Here is a 14,292-nt window from a genome sequence, read left to right as displayed (position 1 = left end):
CAGCAGCAGCAGGAACATCACCTGGTAACTTGTTAAAAGTGCAAATTCTTGAGTCCCATCCCAAACCTACTGAATCACAAACTCTGGGGTGGAGCCCAGCAGTGTTTTAGCAATTCTATCAATCATCAGGTTATTCTGATGAACACCAGAGTATGAGAGGCACTGCTCAAAGGATTTTCATTTGAAGCCTCTTATTTTTTCTTCTGGGTAGAACTTTTAAAACAGGTATATTCGGACTTCCCTGGTGGCACAGTGGTTAAGAATCCGCCTGCCAATGCAGGGGACACAGGTTCATGCTCTGGTCCGGGAAGATCCCACATGCTGGTGGAACAACTAAGCCCATATGTCACAACTACTGAGCCTGCACTCTAGAGCCCGCAAGCCACAACTACTGAGCCCACATGCCACAACTATTGAAGCCCGTGCGCCTAGAGCCCGTGATCTGCAACAAGAGAAGCCACAGCAATGAGAAGCCCATGCACCACAATGAAAAGTAGCCCCCATTTGCCGCAACTAGAGAAAGCCTGCACATAGCAACGAAGACCCAATGCAGCCAAAAATAAAATAAATAACTTTTTTTAAATAAAAACAGGTATATTCTTGGTAGAAATTTAAAAATTACCATTCCTTATGTAAATCAGCTGCAAATGCATTAACGTATAGTATGGTATTTTCAACACTTCTTTTCCTTTACAACTGGAAATAATTTAACTATATCTAAGGATAACTTATATGTTATTATAAGGTAACCAAGGGGAAAAGGTACAGTCTTCAGAAAATTTATATAATAAAAAGTACTCTTACAGCAGTATTTGTACACAATTCTTTCTCCCCATCATTACTGTGGCTTCACTCTGGGCAAAGTTACTCCCCCAGCAACTTCAGGCTTCAATGTGTGTCTTGTTTGGGTCAACAATGGTATGAGTGTAGATATAATAAACATCACATGTGTCCAGAAAAAAATACCCTTTTAAGTTTCAGCTAATTATTGAAGTATGTTATACATACAAAAAAAATGCAGATTGTCTTCACCAAGATGGCCACAGAAGCATAGCTAATAACTAACTATTCATGCACTGAGAAAATCCTGGAATGCAGGAGCAAGGGTAAAGCACCCCCCTGCACCACAGAAACTGAGAGACCACATTAAAAAGGTAAGAGGAGGGACTTCCCTGGTTGCACAATGGTTAAGAATCCACCTGCCAATGCAGGGGACACGGGTTCAAGCCCTGGTCCGGGAAGATCCCACATACCGCAGAGCAGCTAAGCCCGTGTGCCACAACTGCTGAGCCTGTGCTCTAGAGCCCGTGAGCCACAACTACTGAACCCAAGTGCCACAACTACTGAAGCCCATGTGCCTAGAGCCTGTGCTCTGCAACAAGAGAAGCCACCACGATAAGAAGCCTGTGCACCACAACCAAGAGTAGCCCCCACTTGTCACAACTAAAAGCCCAAGCACAGCAAAGAAGACCCAAAGCAGCCAAAACTAAATAAATTTAAAAGAAAAGGTAAGAGGAGTGGCTACATGGTGACTGCACTGCCCCTCCCCCCAGCCTGGCACAACACCATGCCAAGAGGTCTCCCTTGAACCTCTGGTTACCCCATTTGGAAAAGAGCCTAGAGTGGACGTCTAGCTCCCCCAGCATTGTGGTTCACTTCTTGGGAGCCTGCACTCCAGTCTCACCCCATGGAAATTGCAGGGAAGTCTGTGGGGCTTGACCAACAGGAATCTGACAGAGAAGAGGGGAAGGGCTTGCAATAACCAACACTCAGAATGTGGCAGACCAAGTTCCAACCTGCAGCATGCAGGTGTAGTCCCAGCCAGCAGCTTGGCTCACCTGCACAATCAAGTTGGTGGCACAGTCTAACCAGGGAACTCAGTGGGGTGCACGTCTGCCTGATTTGGGTCCTCAAACAAAGAGACTTAGCAGCCCTTAGGGATCAGAAGCATCCCTTCTGGGATGGGGGTAGACTTAGGAGCCTGGTCTACCCCCATCCCAGAAAGCTGAGTCATATCCTGGCCCACTGCTGAAATGGAAAAAATAGAAACATACAAACTGCCTAACTGAATTCAGAAGAAATAGGAAATCTGCACAGACCAATTATTAATAAGGAGACTGAATCGGTAATCAAAAATTTTCCAACACAAAAAGACCAGGACCAGATAGCATCACTGGAGAATTATACAAAACATTGAAAGAAGAATTAATGGCAATCCTTCTCAAACGCTTCCAAAAAGTCAAAGAGGAAGGAACACTCCCAAATTCATTTTATGAGGCCAGCATTACCCTAATACCAAAGCCAGAAAAGGACACTACCAGAAAAGAAAACCAAAGGCCAATATCCCTGATGAATATAGATGCAAAAATTCTCAATAGAATATTAGCAAACTGAATTTAGCAACACACAAAAAGGATCATTCACCATGATCATTCACCAAAATCCCTGGGATTTTTATCTTGGTGATGCAAGGATAATTTAACATATGCAAATAAGTCAGTCTGATACATCACATTAATAGAATGAATGAAAAAAATATCATCTCAATGACACAGAAAAAGCATTTGAAAAATTCAACATACATTCATGATTAAAAACACTTAACATTTTAGGTATTAAGGAATGTACCTCAACATAATAAAAGTCATATATGACAAGCCCACAGCTAACATAGTCATTAGTGAAAGGGTTGAAAGTTTATCCTGCAAGATCAAGAACAAGACAAGAGTTCACTCTCACCACTCCTATTCAACACTCCTATTCAACATAGTACTGGAAGTCCTAGCCAGAGCAATCAGGCAAAAAAAAGAAAAGGCATCAGAATTGGAAAGGAAGAAGTAAAATCGTCCCTATTTGCAGATGACATGATTTTATATATAAAAAAGTCCTAAAGATGCCACCAAAAAACTTTAGGTCTATTCAACAAATTCAGTAAAGTTGCAGTATACAAAATTAACATTCAAAAACAGTAGCATTTCTATACACTAACAATGAATTATCTGAAAAAGAAAATGGTCCCATTTACAATAGCATCAAAAACAATAAAATACTTAGTAATAAACTTAACCAAGGAGATGAAAGATCTCTACTCTGAAATTATAAAACACTGATGAAAGAAATTGAAGAAGACACAAATAGATGGAAATGTATCCTGTGTTCCTGGGTTGGAAGAGTTAATATTGTTAAAATATCAATGCTACCAAAAGCCATCTAGAGATTCAATGCAATCCCTATCAAGATTCAAATGGCATTTTTTTACAGAAGTAGAACAAAAATCCAAACATTTAGATGGAACCACAAGGACCCCAAAGAGTCAAAGCAATCCTGAGAGAAGGAAGCTGGAGGCATCATACTTCCTGATTTCAAGCTATATTATAAAGCTATAGTAAGCAGGGCAGTATGGTACTGACACATAAAAACAGACACACACAACAATGGAGCAGAATCCAGGTCCCAAAAATAAACCCCTGCATATATGGTCAAGTAATATTTGACAAGGGAGCCAAAAATTCTCAATGGAGAAAGAGTCTTTTCGATAAGTGGTGCTAGGAAATTTGGATATTCACATGTAAAAGAGTGAAATTAGACCCCTATCTTACACTCCTCACAAAAATTAACTCAAATGGATTAAAGACTTACATGTAAAAAACATAAAACTTCTAGAAGAACACATAGGAACAAAGCTCCTTGACATGGGTCTTGGCAATGGTTTTTTGGATATGACAGAAAGCAAAAGCAACAAAATCAAAAATAAACAAGTGGGACCACATCAAACTAAAAAGCTTCTGCATAGCAAAAGAAATGATCAACAAAATGAAAAGACAACCAATGGAAAGGGTAAAAATATTTGCAAACCATATATCTAATAAGGGGTTAATATCCAAAGTGTATAATGAACTCATGCAACAATAGCAAAAAAAAAAAAAATTTAAGGGGGAAAGGAACTGAATAGACATTTAGACATTTTTCCAAAGAAGATACAAATGGCAAACAGGCATATGAAAAGATGCTCAACATCACTCATTATTAGGAAATGCAAATCAAAACCACAATGAAATATTAGCTCACATCTGTTAGAATGGCTATCATCCCCCCAAAAACAAGATATAACAGATGCTGGTGAGGATGTGGAGAAAAAGGAACACCTGTGCACTGTTGGTGGGATTGTAGACTGGTACAACCACTATGGAAAACAGTATAGAGGTTCCTCAAAAAATTAAAAATAGAACTATCATATGACTTAGGAATTTCACTTCTGGAAATGTAACCAAAGGAAATAAAAACACTATGTTGAAGAGATATCTGCACCCCCATGTTCATTAGCAGCATTATTTACAGTAGCCAAGACATGGAAACAACCTAAGTGACCACTAATGGGTGAATGGATAAAAAAGTTGTGCATATATATACAATGGAACATTATTCAGCCATAAAAAGGAAATCCTGCCATTTTTAACAGCATAGATGGACTTTGAGGACATTATGCTAAGTGAAATACGTGGACAGAGAAAGACAAATAGTGAATATCTCACTTATATGTAGAATCTAAAAAACAAAAACCTAAACTCATAGAAAAAGAGAGCAGATTTGTTTCCCAGAAGTGGGGTGTAGGGGGAGGGGACAATTGGATAAAGGAGGTCAAAATGTACAAACTTCCAGTTATAAGATAAATATATACTGGGGATATAACGTACAACATGAAGACTAACAGTTAACACTGCTGTATGATATGTAAGAAAGTTAAGAGAGTAAATCCTAAGAATTCTCATTACAAGGAAAAAACTTTTTTTCTTTTGTATCTATATGAGATGGTGGATGTTAACTAAACTTATTGAGGTAATCATTTCACAGTGTATGTAAGTCAAATTATTATGCTGTAAACCTTAAACTTATACAGTGTCAAATGTCAATTATATCTCAATAAAATTAAAAATGCATCAATCATAAATATACAGCACAATGAATTATCACAAAGTGAACAAAGGTTTATCACAAAGTGAAAAAACCTCTTTAACCCCCACCCAGGTCAAAGACTAGAATATTAGCTACACTTTAGAAGTCCCTCTCTGCCCCTTCCCAACCACACTTCTCTCCTTCTCCTCTGAGGTTAACAACTGCTTGACTTTTTTTTTTTTTTTTTTCTGGTACGCGGGCCTCTCACTGTTGTGGCCTCTGCCATTGCAGAGCACAGGCCCCAGACGCACAGGCTCAGCAGCCATGGCTCACGTGCCTAGCTGCTCTGTGGCATGTGGGATCTTCCCGGACCGGGACACGAACCCGTGTCCCCTGCATCAGCTGGCGAACTCTCAACCACTGCGCCACCAGGGAAGCCCATTGACTTTTAAGGTCATAGATTAGTATTGCCTGTTTTAGAATTTCATGTGATGGAATCATGCTACTTTTGCATCTAGGTTTTTTCAGTCAACGTCTGTGAGATTCATTCACATTATTGTAAGCAGTCACTAATTTATAGTCATTGCTGTTTAGTATTCCATTATGAGCATATCGATTTGTCTATCTCCTACACATTTGGGTCTCCAGAATTTGGTTTACACAAATAACATGGATATGAACTAATTATACATGGCCATTGATGCAAATCTGTAAGCATTTCTTTTGGGTATATACCTAGGACAGGAATTCCTGCGTTAGATAATTTGTGAGTATAGCTGCAGTAGAAAATGCTAAACAATAAGAACCTGCTGTATAAAAATTAAAATTAAAAATTTTTTTTTAAAAAGAACATAAAATAAAAGCTAAACAGTGTTTCAAAGTGATTCAATCAGTCTGCACCCCCATGGTAGCCTGAGAGTTCTAGTTGTCTCATATCCTAATCTGCACTTGATTTATCTGTCCTGAATTCTAGTCATTCTGGCAGATGTGTGGTGGTATCCCACTGTGGGCGTACTTTGCATTTCTCTGATAACTCTTTATACAAGGTTACACACATTTTCATTTGTTTATTGGCCAATTGGCTATACTCTTGGGAAGTGCCTGTTTGAATCTCTTGCCCATTTTTCTGACAGGTTTTCTGTCTTTTTGTTGATTTGTAATTTTCTGTATATCCTTGACATAAGTTTTCATCAGTAATATGTGTACAAATATATCTCTCCAAATCCATAGCTTACATTTAATAAATATAGGAAAATTAATTTTTGTTCTATGCAAGGAACTAAGAGTGTAATTTAAATAGCATATGGTATATTTTCATTAAATATGTTTCTGGCAAAAGAAATGTTTGTTATTATCCCTGCAAGTATTTTGTGTAAGAGTGCAGTGACTGACAATTTCCTAAGAAGTAATGCATAATAAAAAGAAACATTTAATAAGTATGAACATTTTATATTTACTCTGCTGTTGTGTGATTGCAGATTCACAGATTCATTAGTGAGTTTGTAGTAAAGGGGAGAACACAATTTAATACATGTCTCTGGATATAAATAGCTGATAACTAAGAAGAAAACTAGTTGGAGATCTGTAATTAAGTCCTAGAAAATTTCTACTATGAATAGAAAGTACTCAGCTTCCTGCCCTTTTCCTGCAGCAGCACCACTACACCTATCTTCTCCCTACACACATCCATCCATCCTAACCCTCTTCCATTCCATTTCAGGAAGAGATAGATTTCTGCCCCAAAATGTCTAGTTTTATCACCTCCCGACTACTCAAAAGCTTTGCTTATTTTTATTAATAAAATACCATAATCATTATTTAATAATTTCTTAAGAACCAGTTAAAGTGCCACCTCTTTTATGTATAACTTTTCCCATGCCCCCAAGCCTGCTCTTTTTCTTCTGTTCTGTGTTTTCTGCTATTGCTGCTGCTTCAAAGTGTTGACAGGAGGGCATATAGCAAAAGGATTCTCATAACATGTCCTGTCCTGCTGCTTTTGCTGTGGGATCAGGAAGGAAGTTTCTAGGAACTTCAAATGCTCTGCACCAAAGGATATTAAAAAAAAAAAAAAAAATCAGCTGAGATGGAACGCTTCCTAACTCATTCTGTGAAGTTAGCTAGCATTACCCTGATACCAAGCCAGACAAACACACCACAAGATAACAAACCAATATCCCTTATGAATATAAACGCAAAAATCTTCAACAAAATATTAGCAAACTGAATCCAACAACATATTAAAAAGATTATACACCCTGATCAAATGGGATTTATCCCAGGAATGCTGGGTGTTTCAACACAACAAAATCAATCAATGCAATATACCACGTTAATAAACAAACGTGGAGGGGAATCGTGATCATTTCAATGGAGAAAAAGTATTTGACAATAGCCAACATCTTTCATGATAACACTCAGAAAACTAGAAATGGAAGTGATTTCATCAACCTGACAAATGGCATTTATTAAAAAACAAAACAAAACAACCACTAACATACTCAATGGCAAAAGACTAAAAACTTTCCCACTAAGGAAGCCCACTTTCATCACTGATGTTCAACATTGTGCTGAAAATTCTAGCCAAAGCAATTAGGTGAGAGAAAAATCTTCAAAACTGGAATAAAAGTAAAACTATCTGTTTGTAGATGGCATGATTCTAGACATAAAAATTCCCAATAAAACAACAAGGAATATAGAGCTAATAAATTCACAAAGTTGCAGGGTACAAGATCAACACACAAAAATCAGTTGCGTCTCTATACACTAGCAATGAACAGTCCAAAAGGACATTAAGAAAACAACATTCAAAAGAATAAAACACCTAGGAGGAAATTTAACCAAGAAAGTGTAAGTCTTATACACTGAAAACTACAAAACATTGCTGATATTAAAGACTTAAATAATGGAAAAAATCACCATTTTCATGGATGGGAAGATTTAATATTGTAAAGATGGCACTACTACCCAAGGCAATCCACAGATTCAATGCAGTCCCTATTGAAAGTCCATCAGCTTTTTCCTCAAATTCATATGGAATTACAAGGGGCCCCCAAATAGCCGAAACAATCTTGAAAAATAAGAACTATGTTGGAGGATCACAGTTCACAATTTAAAAAGTTACTACAAGTCTACAGTAATTAAAACAGTGTGATACTAGCACAGGATAGACATACAGACCAGTGGAATTGAACTGAACATCAGGAATAAACCCATAATCTATGGCCAATTAAGATGTGTGTGTGTGCTGTACACTTGAGAGCAAGTGCCCATTTTTTTAAATTTTATATTTTAAATAAAAAATATATTTACCATGTGATATTTTTGTGATGAGAACGCCTGATTCTATTCTCTTAGCAAATTTCCATTATTCAGTACAACAGTTATTAACTATAATAACTATAGTCATTATGTTGTACATTAGATCTCTATACTTATGCATCCAATATAACTGCAATTTTGTGCTCTTTGACCAATATCTCCCCATTTCCCCCACTTTCTTCTTCCCAGCATCCACAATTCTACTCTCTACTAAATTTGACTTTTTTAGATTCGACATACAAGTGAGATCATGCTTTTATTTCTTTCTTTGTCTGGCATATTTCACTTAGTCTAATGTCACCCAGGTTCATTCATGTTGTTGCAAATGGTAGTTTCTCTTTTTTTTTCAAGGCTGAAATATGTATATTATATATATAAAATCTCTCAAGTTTTTAATCCATTCTTTGTTGAATGGACACTTAGGTTGTTTCCACATCTTGCGTATTGTGAATAATGCCGCAATAAACATGAGCAGATATCTCTTCAAGGTACTGATTTCATTTTCTTTCTTTATATGCCCAGAAGAGGGATTGCAGGGTCATGATAGTTTTATTTGTAGTTTTTTGAGGAAGCTCCATAGTGAGTATACAATTTACAATCCCGCCAAGTGTGTACAAGTTTCCTTTTTCTCCACTTTCTCACCAGCACTTATCTCGTCTTTTTGATAGTAGCCATCCTAACAGGTGTTTGTTGCTATCTCATTGTGGCTTTGATTTGCATTTCCCTGATGATTAGTCACATTAGCACCTTTTCATTTACCTCTTGGTCACTTGTATGTCTTCTGTGGAAAAATGTCTATTCAGTTCCTCTGTCCAATTTTTAAATTGAGTTGTTTTTTTGCTATTGAGTTGTACAAGTTGCTTACATATTTTGGACATTATCAGATATATGGTTTGCAAATATTTTTCCCTTTTAATTTTGTTGATTGTTTCCTTTGCTGTGCAGAAGCATTTTAGTTTGATGTAGTCCCACTTGTTTATTTTTGCTTTTGTTGTCTGAATTTTAGATGTCATATACAAAAAATTATAGCCAAGAGTAATGTCAAGGAGCTTTTTCCCTATTTTTTTTCCTTCAGAAGTTTTATAGTTTCAGGTATTATGTTTAAGTCTTTGATCCATTTTGAGTTATTTTTGTGTATGGTGTATGATATGGGTCCAGTTTTATTCTTTTGCATGTGGATATCATTTTCCCTATACATTTTATTGAAGAGACTACCCTTTTCCTGTTGTGTATTCTTCACACCCTTGTCAAAAATTAGCTGACCATATATACTTGGGTTTATTTCTAGGCCCTCTATTCTGTTCCATTGGTCTATGTGTCTGTTTTAATGCCAGTATCATACTCTTTTGATTACTATAGCTTTGCAATATAATTTGAAATCAGGAAGTGTGATGCCCCCAACTCTATTCTTCTTTCTCAAGATGGCTCTAGCAAGTCAGAGGCTTGGGGGTTTTGTGTGTGTGTGTAGTTCCATACAAATTTTAGAATTTTTTTCTATTTCTGTGGAAAATGCCACTGGAATTTTGATAGGGATGCATTGAATCTGTATATTGTTTTGGGTGGTATGGACATTTTAACAATATTAATTCTTCCAATTCATGTATACAAGGTATCTTTTCATTTATTTTTTTTAAAGTTTTTCCTTCAATGTTCAATTGATTTTTGACAAGGGTTCCAAGGCCATTCAATGGGGAAAGAATAGTCTCTTCAACAAATATCCTGTTGTCCCTGTTCAAAAATGCAAAAGAATAGAATTGGACCCTCACTTCACACCATATAGAAAAATTAATTCAAAATGGATCAACAATTTAAATATAAAAGCCAAACTATAAAACTCTTAAAATGGGTAAATCTTCATGACCCTGAATTTGGCAATGGATTCTTAAATATAACACCAAAATCATGAGCAACCAAAGAAAAACTGGTTTTTAATTTTGATGAAGTTTGATATATCTAGTTTTTCTTTTGCATCAAGGACATTATCAAGAAAGTAAAAAGATAACCTATAGAATTCAAGAAAATATTTGCAATCATATTTCTAAGAAGGGTCTAGTATACAGCATATATAAAGAACTACTACAACTCAACAACAAAAAGACAAGCAACCCAATTGAAAAGTGGACAAAGAGCTGGAATAGACATTTCTCCAAAAATATACAAATGGCCAAAAAGCACATGAAAAGATGCTCAACATCATTAGCCATTAGGGAAACGCAAATGAAAGCGATAATGAGAAACAATTTCATATCCACTAGGACATGTATAAAAAAGAGAGAGCAAGAAAAAAGAAAATACAGAGTGTTGCAGGGAATGTGGAGAAATGGGATCCCTTGTGGATTGCTGTTGGGAATGTAAAATGAATGGTGCAGCTGTTGTTGAAAACAGTCTGGCAGTTCCTAAATAACCTCATTCCAGGTATATAACCAAAAGAACTGAAAACAGGTACCCAAACAAATACTTGTAGAAGACCATTCATAGCAGCACTAATCACAGTAGCCAAAAGGTAGAAACTACACAAGTCCACCAATGGATGAATTGATAAATAAAATGGTATATACATTCAATGGAATATTACTCATCCATAAAAATGAATAAAGTACTTATACATGCTACAATGTGATGAACCTCAAAAACATTATGCTAAGTGGAAAAAGCCAGACACAAAAAGCCACATATTGTTTGGTTCCATTTATATAAAATATCCAAATTAAATAAACCCACAGACAAAAAGCAAATTGTTTGCCAGGGGCAATGGGGAAGAGGGCATGGGGACTGACTGCTTAAAGGGTACTGGATTCTCTTTTGGCTTTAGTCATCTGCATAATCTACATCCCCTTCTCCATTTTTTGGCACAAATGATGTTTTTCAGTATTATTTATGGTGTTTATGAATTGAGCTTCAAGTCCAACCAACTAGCCTTCCCAAACTCCTTTTATATAGAAAGTCAATTCTGTCACTACATTATTCTTTATAACAGCTACAATCATATAACTCATCTACTGAAAAAATCAATAGTTCTTCTTTACCTTTAGAATGATGTCTAGACAGCAAAGCCCATAATCTGTACTCCTTTTAAATCTGGTTCCCATCCTAACTTTCTAACCTTGTTTCCCTAAATACTTTCATTGACGCTACAACTACTCACTTTTTCCAAAAACTACTTCATGCATTTTTCTCTTTCTTCATATTTTTCCTTCTGCCTGGAAAATACTTCCCAATACCTCTGTTCTCCAACTTTGTATACTCTAATCCTATTTAATCCTCAATACCCAATTGATTACTACCTTAGTTAAAATTCTTTTTAAAAATCCCCATAGCACTTTATCTGAACCTCTTTTACAGAAATTATTTTCTACTTTGAATTAAAATATATCTCTCAGAGCCTCAGTACCCCATCTTATTCTTTTGCACCTCTGTGCCTTTACACATGCCAAACCTATCACCAGTCTCTATACCTGCCTCCATGCTTTTTCACCTTTGACATCTGTAAAGCATATCCTAATTATTCCAAATTACATTGTTCTATGAATTACTTTAGCAATCACAATAGCTTCAAAATGGATAAGCTTCCTCAAGAGACAGTGAATTCTGGTGGAAACAGAGATTGTACATGCAATCATCTGAAATGTAATCATCTGAAATGCTATAGAGATTATATATACCAGATAAGAACAGAGAAAAATCTTTAGTTTCCTTGTAACTTTGAAACCAAGATTATGATTTCTATTTTCATAGAAAAATCATGGGGTATTTACCTACTGACATGGAAAAGTAGAGTTCTTCAAGGCATACTGTTAAGTGAAAAAGCAACCTAAAGAACATTCATATTTTCTTTTAATATTTATTTATTTGGCTGCACTGGGTCTTAGTTGTGGCAGGCGGGCTGCTTAGCTGCGGCTTGCCAACTCCTTAGTTGTGGCATGTGAACTCTTAGCTGTGGCATGCATGTGGGATCTAGTTCCCTGACCAGGGATCGAACCCGGGCCCCCTGCATTGGGAGTGTGGAGTCCTAATCACTGCACCACCAGGGAAGTCCCAAGAACATTCATATTTTCTATGCACATGTATGTATACACAATCACACACATTAAATACATAGCAAATTTAATGATTAGCCCTGGGTGATTAAGCCCTGGGAAGGAGATTTAAAGTAGCAGTGGGGAGAAATTAAGGAGGACTTAAACATTTTACTTTATATATCAATACTCTGAATCTTTTACAAGTATCTATTCAAGTTTTATCTGGCCTCTGAAAAACAAAGCACACACACACAAAAAAACAGAGTGGAACACAATGCTGTGACTCAGTTTATCCAGGTCTGACATCGAAGAAGATGCTTGCTACTTGGGGATGAGACCAATGACACTGTCATCAGCACTGCCCGCTAACAGAGAACACAGAAGTTCTTATGTGCAGTCCCACAGTAGACCCCACTATAATCTTATGAGGAATAAGTAAGGCAGAAATTGATCTGCAAAGAAAAGCCGAGGATCAAAGAGGGTTATAAAAGGTTTACTAAAAGCCTTATTAAATGGTAGAACTGAGCTTAGAGACAAAGTCTTTGGATTTGAAATTCTGGGCTCTTTTCACAATACCACAATACACAGTCACTTGGCTTACAAGATAATTATCCACTACCTTTTATTGCCAGAGCTGCAAAGGATTAAAAGTGCCAAGGATTCACTGGTTAAAACCTGTCTGGACACCATTATATCAGAAATGTAACAGGACCTCGCATAATTATCAATTGTTATCATGGTTTTTCTGCTTCCACTAAGCTAATCACGTATATCCCAACAGATCAACCAGGGAATACAATCTGTTGTGGGCTTGTGGGGCCCAATAAATAATATACCCCTCTTTTACCCGAGTGCAGAACCAATAAAGGGTAAAAGAAATGATCACACACATGGGACTTCCCTGGTGGCGCAGTGGTTAAGAATCCAACTGCCAGTGCAGGGGACGCGGGTATGATCCCTGGGCTGGGAAGATCCCACATGCCGTGAAGCAACTAAGCCTGTGTGCCACAACTACTGAGCCTGCGCTCCAGAGCCCACAAGCCACAACTACTGAGCCTAGTGCCACATCTACTGAAGCCCACGTGCCCAGAGCCCATACTCCACAAGAGAAGCCACCGCAATGAGAAGCCTGCGCACCACAACGAAGAGTAGCACCCGCCTGACGCAATCAGAAAAAGCCCGCGCGCAGCAACGAAGACCCAACGCAACCAAAAATAAGTAAATAAATATTTGAAAAAAAGAAATGATCACACATAGATTAAAATGGCATCTTTATTACTGATAAAGACTTTGAGGACAACACTTAGGTGTAGATTTCCTAATACTGAATCCCAAAATGAAATTTTACTACTCAGTTACTGGAAATACTGAAAAACCAAAGCAGGCCGCTGTGTTGCCAAAAATCACAAAATCTGCAGGCAGTCTGGCTGGCTCCCAAAGAGGAAAAAGAGGGAAGATGAGATTGAGCTACTAGGCATACCCAAGTTTCTCTCCAAAAGGCACCAAGAAGGTAATTGCATGGGCAAAGAGAGCTCCTTCTATGCCAAAGGAAACCTCAAAGAAGTAGACTAAATGCTCTCCCTTAATACAGTTTTTTCTGGATTAATTTTTGTAGTGAATAATACTTTATGGTTACCACACACCACTGGTTCTTAAAGGGTGGTTCATGGATCTCTGAGGGTTCCTGAAACTCTTTGGGGCTCTGGAAATTCAAAAACAATACTAAGATGTTATTTACCATTTTCAATGATGGTACAAATACAATGGTGGTAAAACTGTTGACCTTAGCATGAATCGAGGTAGTAGCAGCCAGGTCTATTACTGCCACATATTCACAGTATAAAAAACTGCCAACTTGCATGTAAGAATATTTTCGATGAAGCAGTAAAATTATTTTTAACTATGACTTGAGCAGACATCATTTTAATACTGACGAAATGGAAAAACACAAAGTCCTCATGCTACATACAAAAGTACAATTGTCTCAAGGAAAAGCATTTGTGCGGTTGAATTGCAAGCTGAACTAGTTGCTTTTTTCATGGGATAGCATTTTTACTTAAAA

The sequence above is a fragment of the Lipotes vexillifer genome, unplaced genomic scaffold, assembly GCF_000442215.2.
Source record: "Lipotes vexillifer unplaced genomic scaffold, Lipotes_vexillifer_v1.1 scaffold593, whole genome shotgun sequence".
NCBI lineage: Eukaryota > Metazoa > Chordata > Mammalia > Artiodactyla > Lipotidae > Lipotes > Lipotes vexillifer.
Note: the sequence above shows the minus strand (reverse complement) of the source record.